The sequence below is a fragment of the Berghia stephanieae genome, chromosome 15, assembly GCF_034508935.2.
Source record: "Berghia stephanieae isolate SIO BIC M18660-M18661 chromosome 15, UCSD_Bste_1.3, whole genome shotgun sequence".
In the NCBI taxonomy this organism is placed as follows: Eukaryota; Metazoa; Mollusca; class Gastropoda; order Nudibranchia; family Aeolidiidae; genus Berghia; species Berghia stephanieae.
The window spans coordinates 8,784,153-8,796,652 of record NC_088374.1 but is presented as its reverse complement, the minus strand read 5'-3'; positions in this window follow the sequence as shown (position 1 = coordinate 8,796,652).

The window sequence follows — 12,500 nt, the reverse complement described above, 5'->3', positions numbered from 1 at the left end:
TTAGACACATACCATCGATAGTAAAACCTGTGTAGTTTGCTATGTTTACCAATCACTGTCATTGTTTACATTATGACGACTGTCCGAGAGGCGTGGTTATCTAAGCGCCTATTGTCTTCTGGCACTTATGCTAAAATTCTGACTTATCCCAAAACCATGAGTTATTTGAGTGGAGTCAACGACCATTTGTGACCCTCCGTCTCAAAACAGTATTATGTCGGGATGATTCAGACCCCAAAAAGTGAATTTAGAGATAGATTGATGAGAAATTGGAGCTTAGAAGATTTTACAATGCAAGAAATAGTCTTTATACTCCACCATAGCGTACAGAAATTAAACCCATGTTGGATATTTGTGGCTATGAATTCAATTTCTCTTACCGAGTGGATCCCGACATAATACTGATTCGATACGGTGGGTCACATTTGAGCGCGGACACACTGACAAAACAAGCGTGGCTCAGCGGTACGGTCTTTGCTTCGTACCCGAAAGGTACCGAGTTCGACTACCCGCCGCTGCACTGAATGGCCTTGAACAAGTCACCTCGCCCTAGATCAATTTGCGGCGCTTCACCACGGCTAACGCCGGGGTTATTCCAGTCTTCCCTTGGAATAGACCCTAGAGACAAATTTCCCCTATGGAATGAATAAAGAGATATTTTTATTTTTCTAATTTATTTTTTATTCATTTTTGCCAGAACTCATTAACTTCCAGCGTCGATTGATCGAAATGAGCAAATATTGATGGTCATCGATTATCTAAAATACTCACACATTCCGTCAGCCAGATGAAACGTACCGACACATAAAACTTTGTGTAACCTTGAACGTTTATAGTCTGGTTAATACAGTTTAGTATGAATTACTCACAAACGTGGATTGCAGAAAACAATAACAAAGACCCGAGTGACGACTTCTATCTATAGATAGTTCGAAGATGACGTCACTCAAGCCTTTGTTGTTATATTTTGCCATCCGCGTTTATGAGTTATTCTCACTGAACTGTATTAACCAGACTATAAAAGTTCATGGTTACACATAGTTTTGTGTGTTGGTCCGTTATACTTCCGGATGGCAATGTGATGAGTTTCTTAGCCAAGCGCATGCTATCTATAGAATTTATTGGGAACTATTCACCCATTTCACCATTTTAAAATCGTAAACGGAGCCATCTCTGCCGGACTCTGAAAAAGATGATTAGAGAGTAATCACTTCCATTGTTTGGGAGGCCTTCCGAAAGCTCCTACATCCCCCAGTATTCAGTTTTTTTATATATAATGTTCTTGCTCGGGGTTTGGGAGGGGGTAAACTTTTTTTATTTTAAAGTCTCTCCCCCCCCCCCCCCTCCCAAACCCCCTACAAGAACATTATTTTTTTAAAAAGAACAATGGGGATGTAGGAGCTTTCGGAAGGCCTCCCCATTGTTTACTGAAAAAGTAACGGTTGGGTTTTGTTCGGCTATGTGGTCTTGTGGTATGACACTCGCTTTCGGATCGGAAGGTCCTGAGTTCGAGCCTTGCACGGCGCATAGTTGAGTCCTTGGAAAAGACTCGTAACTCACATTCTCTCACCGTACTCAGGTGTAAAATCAGTTGTCTCTGTCCGAAAAAAAAATGTAATATCGCCTAAAAGGCGTCATGCCTCGTCCTACATGTTGAATGTTGCTGTTGGCCAGGGACACCTTTTAAAGCGCTTTGGGCACGTTTAGTGGATATTGCGCTATATAAAAGCATTTAACAATAACAATTAAGGTGAAGATTCAGTCGTGACCGAGAAGATCTGTAAATAAATCTAAAGTGGGTGCAGATGTAACTTTAAATGAAATGAGCTTTTATATAGCGCAATATCCACTAAATGTTCTCAAAGCGCTTTACAAGGGGTCCCTGGTCAACAGCAACATTTAACATGTAGGACGGGACATGCTGCCTGTTAGGCGATATTACAATTTTTCGGACAAAGACAACGCTGTTAACGGCCAGGTACTCATTTTACACCTGAGTACTGTGAGAGAATGTGAGTAAAGAGTCTTTTCCAAGGACTCAACTATGCGCCGAGCGAGGCTCGAACCCAGGACCTTCCGATCCGAAAGCGAGTGTCATACCACCAGACCACATAGCCGCTGTAAATTGTTCCGATCTGTACTGTGATGGTTCTGGGGTAAAATTAATGAGAATTTTCTGAGGTCTTTGGTGGATGTCAGAATATTTCCATGACAACATTGAGACAATAATAATTTGGTTTATCATTTATTTTATCAAACCTGCTAAATAGGGAGTTCTTCCTAAAGCTCCTCGTGCTAGCATTTATTTCAATTTGTATTTTCACCGTGGATCTTTTGTCATGTGTTTATTTATTCAATTTGTCATCATATAGAAGAAGCATTTAAAAAACTCCAGAACAAACATTGGTAGAATAGTGAAAGTTTAAACTTTCCTAATACGACCGTTGTTTTGGTTTTCCGTCGCCATTTTGTTATGAAAAGTATTGAAAGCAGTCTTGGGTTGTTCTTTGTTTTTCTATTTGTATTAGGGTTAGCTCGAGGTCGGAGGATTTTTTTTTCTTCTTAGGGTTAGTCATAAGTCTTAGTAAAGGTGATAGGGTCTTTGTTTTTCCTATTGGGGTTAGTTAAAAGTACTAGAAGGTTGTATTTTTTTTCTTAGGATTAGTTCAGGGAATATTTGAGTTATTTCCCTTAGCACGATGAGCTTTTCGGAAGGCATAGTCCGGACCATAGATAACACAGGACAAGTGGTCCGGACACGCTCAAGAGATATGGTTATGTACCCTGCTCCCTACAAGTCTATAGAATAGAATAGAATAGAAGGTATCGACGTCGCTTGATTAGGCCACTGGCCTGTCGCCGAGTCTTTCCAGTCACTGAATGTCTTGTTCACAACAGATCTAATGCATTTCCCTACCTGATCTTGTGATCAGGGGCTAGCCTACACTGCACTTTCTCTACTAGAATAATAGAATAGAATAGAAGGTATCGACGTGGCTTGATTAGACCACTGGCCTGTCGCCGAGTCTTTCCAGTCACTGAATGTCTTGTTCTCAACTGATCTAATACATTTCCCTACCTGATCTTGTGATCAAGGGGCTAGCCTACACTACACTTTCTCTACTGATCTTTTGATCATAGCTATTTTGGGTGGGAGGCACTTCTACACTATGCATATAACTTTCCATCACAGCATCTAATCTATTCTTGAAAGCATTGACGCTCGGCGCTTCAACGACATTTGCTGGCAATATCAATTTTTACCAGTTGAGAAAACAAAAAACAGCTCAGAAAGTTAACACACCTACTTTATGAACACGGTTTCTTTTTATTATTCGTAGCACAGTTATCATCGTATTGTGAACACAGTAAGTTATAATAAACATAGATTATGATAAGTTGTTAACTTAATCATTACTTCCGTTCACTATCTCGGGGCTTCAGTTTCAGTGCAAACACAAACAGAATGGACAAAGAAATAAATAGAGGTGCCTAAATGAGAAAACAGTGAATAAAACGGAGATAAAGATAAAGGGAGTAAATCTGACTCATGAATGAACATGTTGTTATTTCATGAGTCAGATTTAATAATAATAATAGATCTTTATTGTCCATAAATATGGCAATTTGTCATTTAGTTACACTTGTTATAACGTTAAACGATAACTGTAACGAACAGATATTTCACTCCTACTTATTCTCTCTCTCTCTCTCTCTCTCTCTCTCTCTCTCTCTCTCTCTCTCTCTCTCCTCTCTCTCTCTCTCTCTCTCTCTCTCTCTTCTCTCTTCCTCTCTTTCTTCACACGTGCGATATACACAACATAAACATATTCATTTCGTTTCAATTTGTTACGATTGTGGCAATTCGACACCAAAAATTATCATCATTATCAATTGGTCAGTTAATCTTACATTAAATAAATTAATCAGTTAATCAGTCAACGAATCAATCCTTGGTTTTTCTGTACCATATGAAATATTCAAAATTTTATTGCTGATGGAACGAACGTTGATTTATACTTGTTAGTTCTACATTTAATCTGACAAAACCTTCTTCCAGATGGTAAAAGACTAAATTCATGGTATAAAATATGCTTTTATTGTTGGTAATTGAAATGCTTTCCTTTCTATTGCTTTTCCATGAATTCTTTCTACTCCATCAAGAGGATGGTTTATTATTTTTGATGCCTCTTTGATAGATTTTGAAATTTTTGATTTATCTTTAAGTCGGCATCCTCCAAACCATATGGTAAAGCCAAACGCCATTACCTTTTAATCAATGAGTCATAAACTCTTAACATAGTTTTCTTCCTTACTTGAAATGTTCTCAATTTCCTTAGGATGTATAATCTTTGGGCAACTTTCTTAGATATTATATTAATATGTTGAGAGAAATTGAGGGAACTATCAATGGTTATTCCTAAATATTTAAAATAGTCAACTATCTCAACATCATCTTTACCGACCGTCACACACTTTAATTTACTCCCTTTATCTTTATCTCCAGACTGTACAAACAAAACAAGCACACAAAAACATAGGAAAGAAAAATAATAATAATAATAATAATAATAATAATAATAATAATAATAATAATAATAAATAATAATAATAATAATAATAATAATAATAATAATAATAAATAATAAAAAATAATAATAAATAATAATAATAATAATAATAATAATAATAATAATAATAATAATAATAACAGTAATGAATAATAATAATAATAATAATAATAATAATAATAATAAATATAATAATAATAATAATAATGATAATAATAATAAAATAATAATAATAATAATAATAATAATAATAATAATAATAATAATAATATAATATAATAATAATAATAATAATAATAATAATAATAATAATAATAATAATAATAATAATAATAATATAATAATAATAACTAATAATAATAATAATAATAATAATAATAATAATAATAATAATAATAATAATAATAATAATAATAATAATATAATAATAAATATAATAATAATAATAATAATAATAATAATAATAATAATAATAATAATGATAATAATAATAATAATAATAATAATAATGATAATGATAATAATAATAATAATAATAATAATAATAATAAATAATAAAATAATATATTAATAATAATATAATAATAATAATAATAATAATAATAATAATAATAATAATAATAATAAAATATAATAATAAATAATAATAACAATAATAATAATAATAATAATAATAATAATAATAATAATAATATATAATAATATTAATATAATAATAATAATAATAATAACAACAACAACAACAACAACAACAACAACAACAACAACAACAACAATAATAATAATAATAATAATAATAATAATAATAATAATAATTTTTAATTCAGAAAAGTGAGTGGAGCAGGCACTTATGTTGGTAACAACAAGATATGAAGTGAGTAGAAAAGTGCCAGAAGACAATAGAGAATAAAAATTTTTCCGCGGCGGTGGTGGGGTTTGAACCTGCGACCTTATTGGTACGACAACTCCGCCTGGCAGGTGAGAGCGTGGCTCTACGTGTGAGCTATCCACGAACACAAAAATATTCGTTTCAAACCCAAGTCATTTCTAGAGCCCTCTCTCACTCACTTCTGGGACCGCCGATTCGTTCGCCCACCACCATCGCGAAGTATTTTGACCAGCAGTTAAGCTTAATAGCCAATGTTCTCAACACAAACATATAACATAGAAACGATTGAGACATTGAGTATGCTCCGGTGTATGGGGTGAATTTTTAATTCAGAAAAGTGAGTGGAGCAGGCACTTATGTTGGTAACAACAAGATATGAAGTGAGTAGAAAAGTGCCAGAAGACAATAGAGAATAAAAAATTTTTTTTGATGAATTAATAATTCACCCCATACACCGGAGCATACTCAATGTCTCAATCGTTTCTATGTTATATGTTTGTGTTGAGAATATTGGCTATTAAGCTTAACTGCTGGTCAAAATACTTCGCGATGGTGGTGGGCGAACGAATCGGCGGTCCCAGAAGTGGGTGAGAGAGGCTCTAGAAATGACTTGGGTTTGAAACGAATATTTTTGTGTTCGTGGATAGCTCACACGGTAGAGCCACGCTCTCACCTGCCAGGCGGAGTTGTCGTACCAATAAGGTCGCAGGTTCAAACCCACCCACCGCCGCGGAAAAATTTAATATATATATATATAATATATATATATATATATATATATATATATATATATATTATATATATATATATATATATATATATATATATAATATATATATATATATATATATAATATATATATATTATATATATATAAATATAATATATATATATATATATATATATATATATATATATATATATATATATATATATATATAATATATAATATATGTATATATGCAAATGCACAAAAATGTAAAAATATACAACCAAGAACCAATAGCAACACTTTATTTTGTTTTTGAGTCTCCTAAAATGTGACCCTTCGCCTCAAAACGGTATTAAGTCGGGTTGGTTAAGATGTTGAAAATTGCATTTATAGCCAGAAATATCAGACTTATGTTGAGTTTGTATGTTTTATTGAGGAGAATGGATACCATATTTTAGGGTGCCAACAATTTATATTTTTGACCAGTTTAACATTTAATTCGGCTTTTAAGCATCTGGTTCGTTCCGACATAATACCGTTTGGAGACGATGGGTCACAAATGTTTGATTTAACTTATCTTTATGTTGAACGTGATCTCATAACAATAATAATATAATGTTAAGGAGGTAACTCATATTTTACTAAACTCATGTTTTTATTCTATTGGTTATGTCCCTTAGACCATTTTTTATATCGATATGGACCAACCAACCCTTTTTTTCTCGTCCTCACTTTGACTTTTCCTCTTGTGGGGCATATCAAACAATTGATGTCAATACGCTTCAACAGTCATGACGTCACTTCCCTCGTATTGACGCATAGTAACTTAATAACTGGCTCTAAACTATCGGAACAATGGTAGATGCCCTTATGAATTATTTCTCCGATGAGCATAAAGCGTATCCAGAGGAAAAAAAACCCATTATAAATCTGATCATGTTTTGACTTTTACACATTCTGATAACAAGACATATGAAAAGTTCTAGACATCATGAAGAATAAAATGTACCGATTTTCTTTGTTTAGAACCACGATGGCCGCCGTTGCTGGGCGACGTGACATCAGACTATTGAGTCCAATTAATTTAGCATATTATGAGTTGAATCTTGCCTTGAGCAATAGCTCTCCCATTGGCTTCCATTTCTATCGAGTCTTTCCGTCGCCTTCGTAAACTTATAGCCTGATACTGACCAAAAAAAAACGTCAAAATGCCAGTCTTTGGCCAGTAAAGAAAACAAATCGTGAGTTGTATTCAATAGTTCAACCCACTTGTTTCCATGAGCACTACTAACGACAACTCACCAGGCGGTGCAAAAAAAAAAACAAATAATGACGTCAAAATGCCAGTCTTTTAGGGTTTCAGTGTCAGGCCGTAGCCATCGCTATGTTATAGCCTGATACTGAAATCCAAAACGACTGGCAGTTTGACGTCATTATTTGGTTTTTGCACCGCCTAGTGAGTTGTCGTTAGTAGTGTTCATGGAAACAAGTTATTTCATTGGTTGAAGTATTGAATACAACCCGCGATTTGTTTTCTTTTGTGGCAAAAGACTGGCATTTTGGCCTCATTTTTTGGTCAGTGTCAGGCCATAACTTTACGAAGGCCACGTTCAGTGTCAGGCTATAACTTAACGATGGCTACTCTCGCTGTCCCATTGGCTTCCATTTCTATCCAGTCTTTCTTGATTTTTAATCTTTTTTTTTTTAATATGTAATAGACAAGCGACGTCGTTTAAATTTAAATGTAAAAATAGCCTCGAGAACCATCTTGACGGGACTGTAAAAATAGCCACTGCGTTTCTTTTAACGATTCGATCAAACCCAATCCTTCTGGGTGGGGTTCCCGACCTCCCATAGTGGACAGGGAGTTGCATATTGTATCTTCTAACCCCCTATATCTGTTTTCTAACTTGCTTTCTGGTTTTGTCCTGGCCCTGGTCGGATACCCTAGCTGGGAGGGAAACAGTCAAATGTATAGTTAGTTTTGGGAGATGATATTTTTTTCCTTGTTAATCATCTGTTATGCACTGTATTATGTTTTGTTTATGTATTTATATACGATTTGAAAACATTTGAGTGTATTCCTCTTAGTAGGGACCTGTGCTTGTGTCTGGATGAGACTTTTATGTGATCTCAAACTGAGTACACTGATAGTGTGCTCTTGGAATCTACATTTGTTCCCTATTTGAACCAATTCCCCTTTGTCTTCCTTATTCTTGGATGTTTTAATTGTAATTTTAGAACTTTTTACTATCCCATTTTCTTCCTTTATACTGGCGCTGATATGACCTTAATGTGTTGCAAGCGCCGTAAAACCCTTAAAAACAACAAACAAACCCAATCCTTGGTTCCCAACGCCTTTGTTTTGTTTCCATTCAGGATGCTCTGTAAAATGACTTTAGAGATAGAAAGAAGTTGACGTCATTCGGATCTTTGTTATTGGTTTTTTTTTCATGTTTCCGTCCGCGTTTATGAGTAATGCTCACTGAACTGTATTAACATGACGATAAACGTTCATGGATACACACAGTTTTGTGTGTTGGTCCGTTATAATTCCGGATGGCAATGTTATGAGCTTCTTTGCCAAGCGCATACTATCTATAGCCCGACACTGAAACCCAAAAAGACTGGCATTTTGAGGTCATTATTTGGTTTTTGCACCGCCTAGTGAGTTGTCGTTAGTAGAGCTCAAGGAAACAAGTGATCCCATTGGTTGAACTATTGAATACAACTCAAGATTTGTTTTCTTTTGTGGCCAAAGACTGGCATTTTTTGGTCAGTGTCAAGCGATAAGTTAAAGATGGCTACGATTAACCAGACTATAGATAGTATGCGCTTGTCTAAGAAACTCACAACATTGCCATCCAGAAGTATAACGGACTAACACACAAAACTATGTGTAACCTTGAACATAGTCTGGTTAATAGGGTTTAGTGAGAATTACTCATAAACATGAATGGTAAAAATCAATAACAAATAACAAAAGCCGAAGTGACGTCACCTTCGTATCTATAAACGTTTAAGGTTTCACAGAGTTTTGTGTGTTGGTCCGTTATACTTCCGGATGGCAATGTTATGAGCTTCTTAGCCAAACTCATACTATCTATAGGATAGAGAGTGTTACCATTGGGAAGCCCATTAAAATATGTGCTAGATGAGTTTGTTTTTTAAAGAGCTTTTATATAGCGCAATATCCACTACACGTGCTCAAAGCGCTTTACAAGGGGTCCCTAGCCAATAGCAACACTTAATACGTAGAACGAGACATGACGCCTGTTAGGCGATATTACATTTTTTTTTTTTTCGGACAGAGACAATGCTATAAACGGCTAGGTACTCATTTTACACCTGAGTACGGTGAGAGAATGTGAGTAAAGAGCCTTTTCCATGGACTCAACTATGCGTCGAGCGAGGCTCGAACCCAGGACCTTCTGATCTGAAAGCGAGTGTCATACCACAAGACCACATAGCCGCATAGATTAAAAAGAAATAAATCTATACTCAGTACCTCTCAATCAAAAAAACACAATTGACATGCTCATATTTTATTCAATCACAAATATCATGTTACAAATATTTTTTTTAAAACAATAGTTTTAACTCACTCAATCCTAGAGATTTTTGCTGCTTTTCAAAATTGGAAAAATAACTATTAAAAATTAGCATGTACATAGACCGTCTGGAGAACTAAAGATATCTCCCTTCGACTAAAGCTAAGACTTTTCAACTCAAACGTGAAGTCTGTCCTACTGTATGGATGTGAAACTTGGAACGCATCACAGGCATGTATAAGGAGGGTACAAACATTGGTAAACAGGTGCATGCGTAAGCTACTCAGAATAAAATGGATGGATAGAATAAAAAATGAAGAAGTATGGAAAAGAACACAGCAGAAACCAGTGGAAGAGTAAATAGGAAGAAGACGATGGAGGAGGATTGGACACACGCTTAGAAAGAATGTCTCAACTATAACAAAGAAAGTATTGGACTGGAACCCTCAGGGCAGAAGATCAAGGGGAGGGCCACGAAGAACATGGAGAAGAATTAAAGAAGCTGATATACAGAGAAGTGGTAAGACCTGGAATGAGATAAAAAAGTTGGCTCGGGATAGAGAAGGATGGGAACTGTTTGTCTGTGGCCTATACCCTGACCCAGGGTGACAAAGGCAATGATGATGATGATGATGATGATGATGATGATGATAGAGAAGGATGGATTCTGTTTGTCTGTGGCCTCTACCCTGACCCAGGGTGAAAAAGGGAATGATGATGATGATGATGATGATGATGATAGAGAAGGATGGAAACTGTTTGTCTGTGGCCTCTACCCTGACCCAGGGTGAAAAAGGGAATGATGATGATGATGATGATGATGATGATGATGATGATGATGATGATGATGATAGAGAAGGGTGGAAACTGTCTGTGGCCTCTACCCTGACCCAGGGTGAAAAAGGGAATGATGATGATGATGATGATGATGATGATGATGATAGAGATGGATGGAAACTGTTTGTCTGTGGCCTCTACCCTGACCCAGGGTGAAAAAGGCAATGATGATGATGATGATGATGATGATGATGATAGAGATGGATGGAAACTGTTTGTCTGTGGCCTCTACCCTGACCCAGGGTGAAAAAGGCAATGATGATGATGATGATGATGATGATGATGATGATAGAGATGGATGGAAACTGTTTGTCTGTGGCCTCTACCCTGACCCAGGGTGAAAAAGGCAATGATGATGATGATGATGATGATGATGATGATGATGATGATGATGATGATGATGATGATGATGATGATAGAGATGGATGGAAACTGTTTGTCTGTGGCCTCTACCTTGACCCAGGGTGAAAAAGGCAATGATGATGATGATGATGATGATGATGATGATGATGATGATGATGATGATGATGATGATGATGATAGAGATGGATGGAAACTGTTTGTCTGTGGCCTCTACCCTGACCCAGGGTGAAAAAGGCAATGATGATGATGATGACATAGACCGTCTAGATAGTTTTTATTCAACTACATGCAAAAACTAAAACCATTAGCTTTGATACTACGCCTATAATTAGTCTCAGAAAAATGTAATAAATAGGCATGGGGTAAAAGTAACCAGGGGTAAACTATGGATATAGTCGGTGTTAGGGTTGAGTGAGTTAATAATAATATGCATATAATTTGTCTTAGAAAAATGTAAATAATGATGGGCTAAAAGCGAGGTGCACAGATTAGCAGGTCTGATAACCGAACGCAATTATGGGGCCTGCTGAAACCACATTGTTGTAATGAACGATATATATTTCTGTCATCTGCATTTTTTGCCAAATTGGGACCTAAAATTTGCCAAAATTTGCCCAAAAAAAAACAAAATTTGCCAAGAAATTTGCCAAAAAGACAATTTGCCACACTTTGGCTCCTTATTTAAAGATTTTTTGACGAAACGATCCATGACTGAAGTTGGAAGTGTAAGTGACTTGATTTATTTGACTTGAGAAATGAAATGACTGTGAATAGCGTTGTTACAAAGATTTTAAAGGATCATTATCCGTAGAGAGTAGCTTCCCTTGGTTTCGGCCCAGGCAAAGCTACAACATTTCTCAAGTTTCGCACCCTTTTTTTTTCGTTATTTTGTTTTCGCTTCTTTTTTTTCCCCAAAATTTGCCACGCGATTTGCCAATTTTCCCAAATTTTGCTAAAATTTGCCAATTTTGGGAAATTTGCCAAAATTTGCCGATCGCCCTGATATTTGCGGCCGCAAATTGCCATTTGCAGCCGCAAAAAATGCAGATGACAGATATTTTGCGCCAGTTTGAGAGTGCCCTATAATTTCCATTGCAACAATGAGCCTAGAACAATTTGGGTGATCAGACCTTTGAATAAGTATGATCGAAGCTTCCGGGCCGGTTTGCGACGACTGTGCACGAGTGCGGGAAAGAATTTGCTGTTTAAGTTTATGTTTTTAAGGGTTTTACGGCGCATTTAGGTCACATCAGCACCAGTGAAAAGGATGAAAATTGGACAGTAAAAACATTCTAGATGTACAATTAAAAGGACTTGAGGGAAAAGTAAGACGAGGGGAAAAGGTTCAAATAGGGAAGATGTAGATTCCAAGAGCACAAGGACCCCGGCCAGGGTCAGGACAACAGTATGTAATCTCATTCAAAGACAAAGGCAGAAAGCAGCTGGTAAACAGATACATGGGGATAGAAGACACAGCAAGTGCCTCCCGGACCACTATATGGCTGATACTGATTGGGTCGAACGTCATAACATGGTAGTGTGAGCACCATTAGAAGATGCTGCCACAGTGAAATATG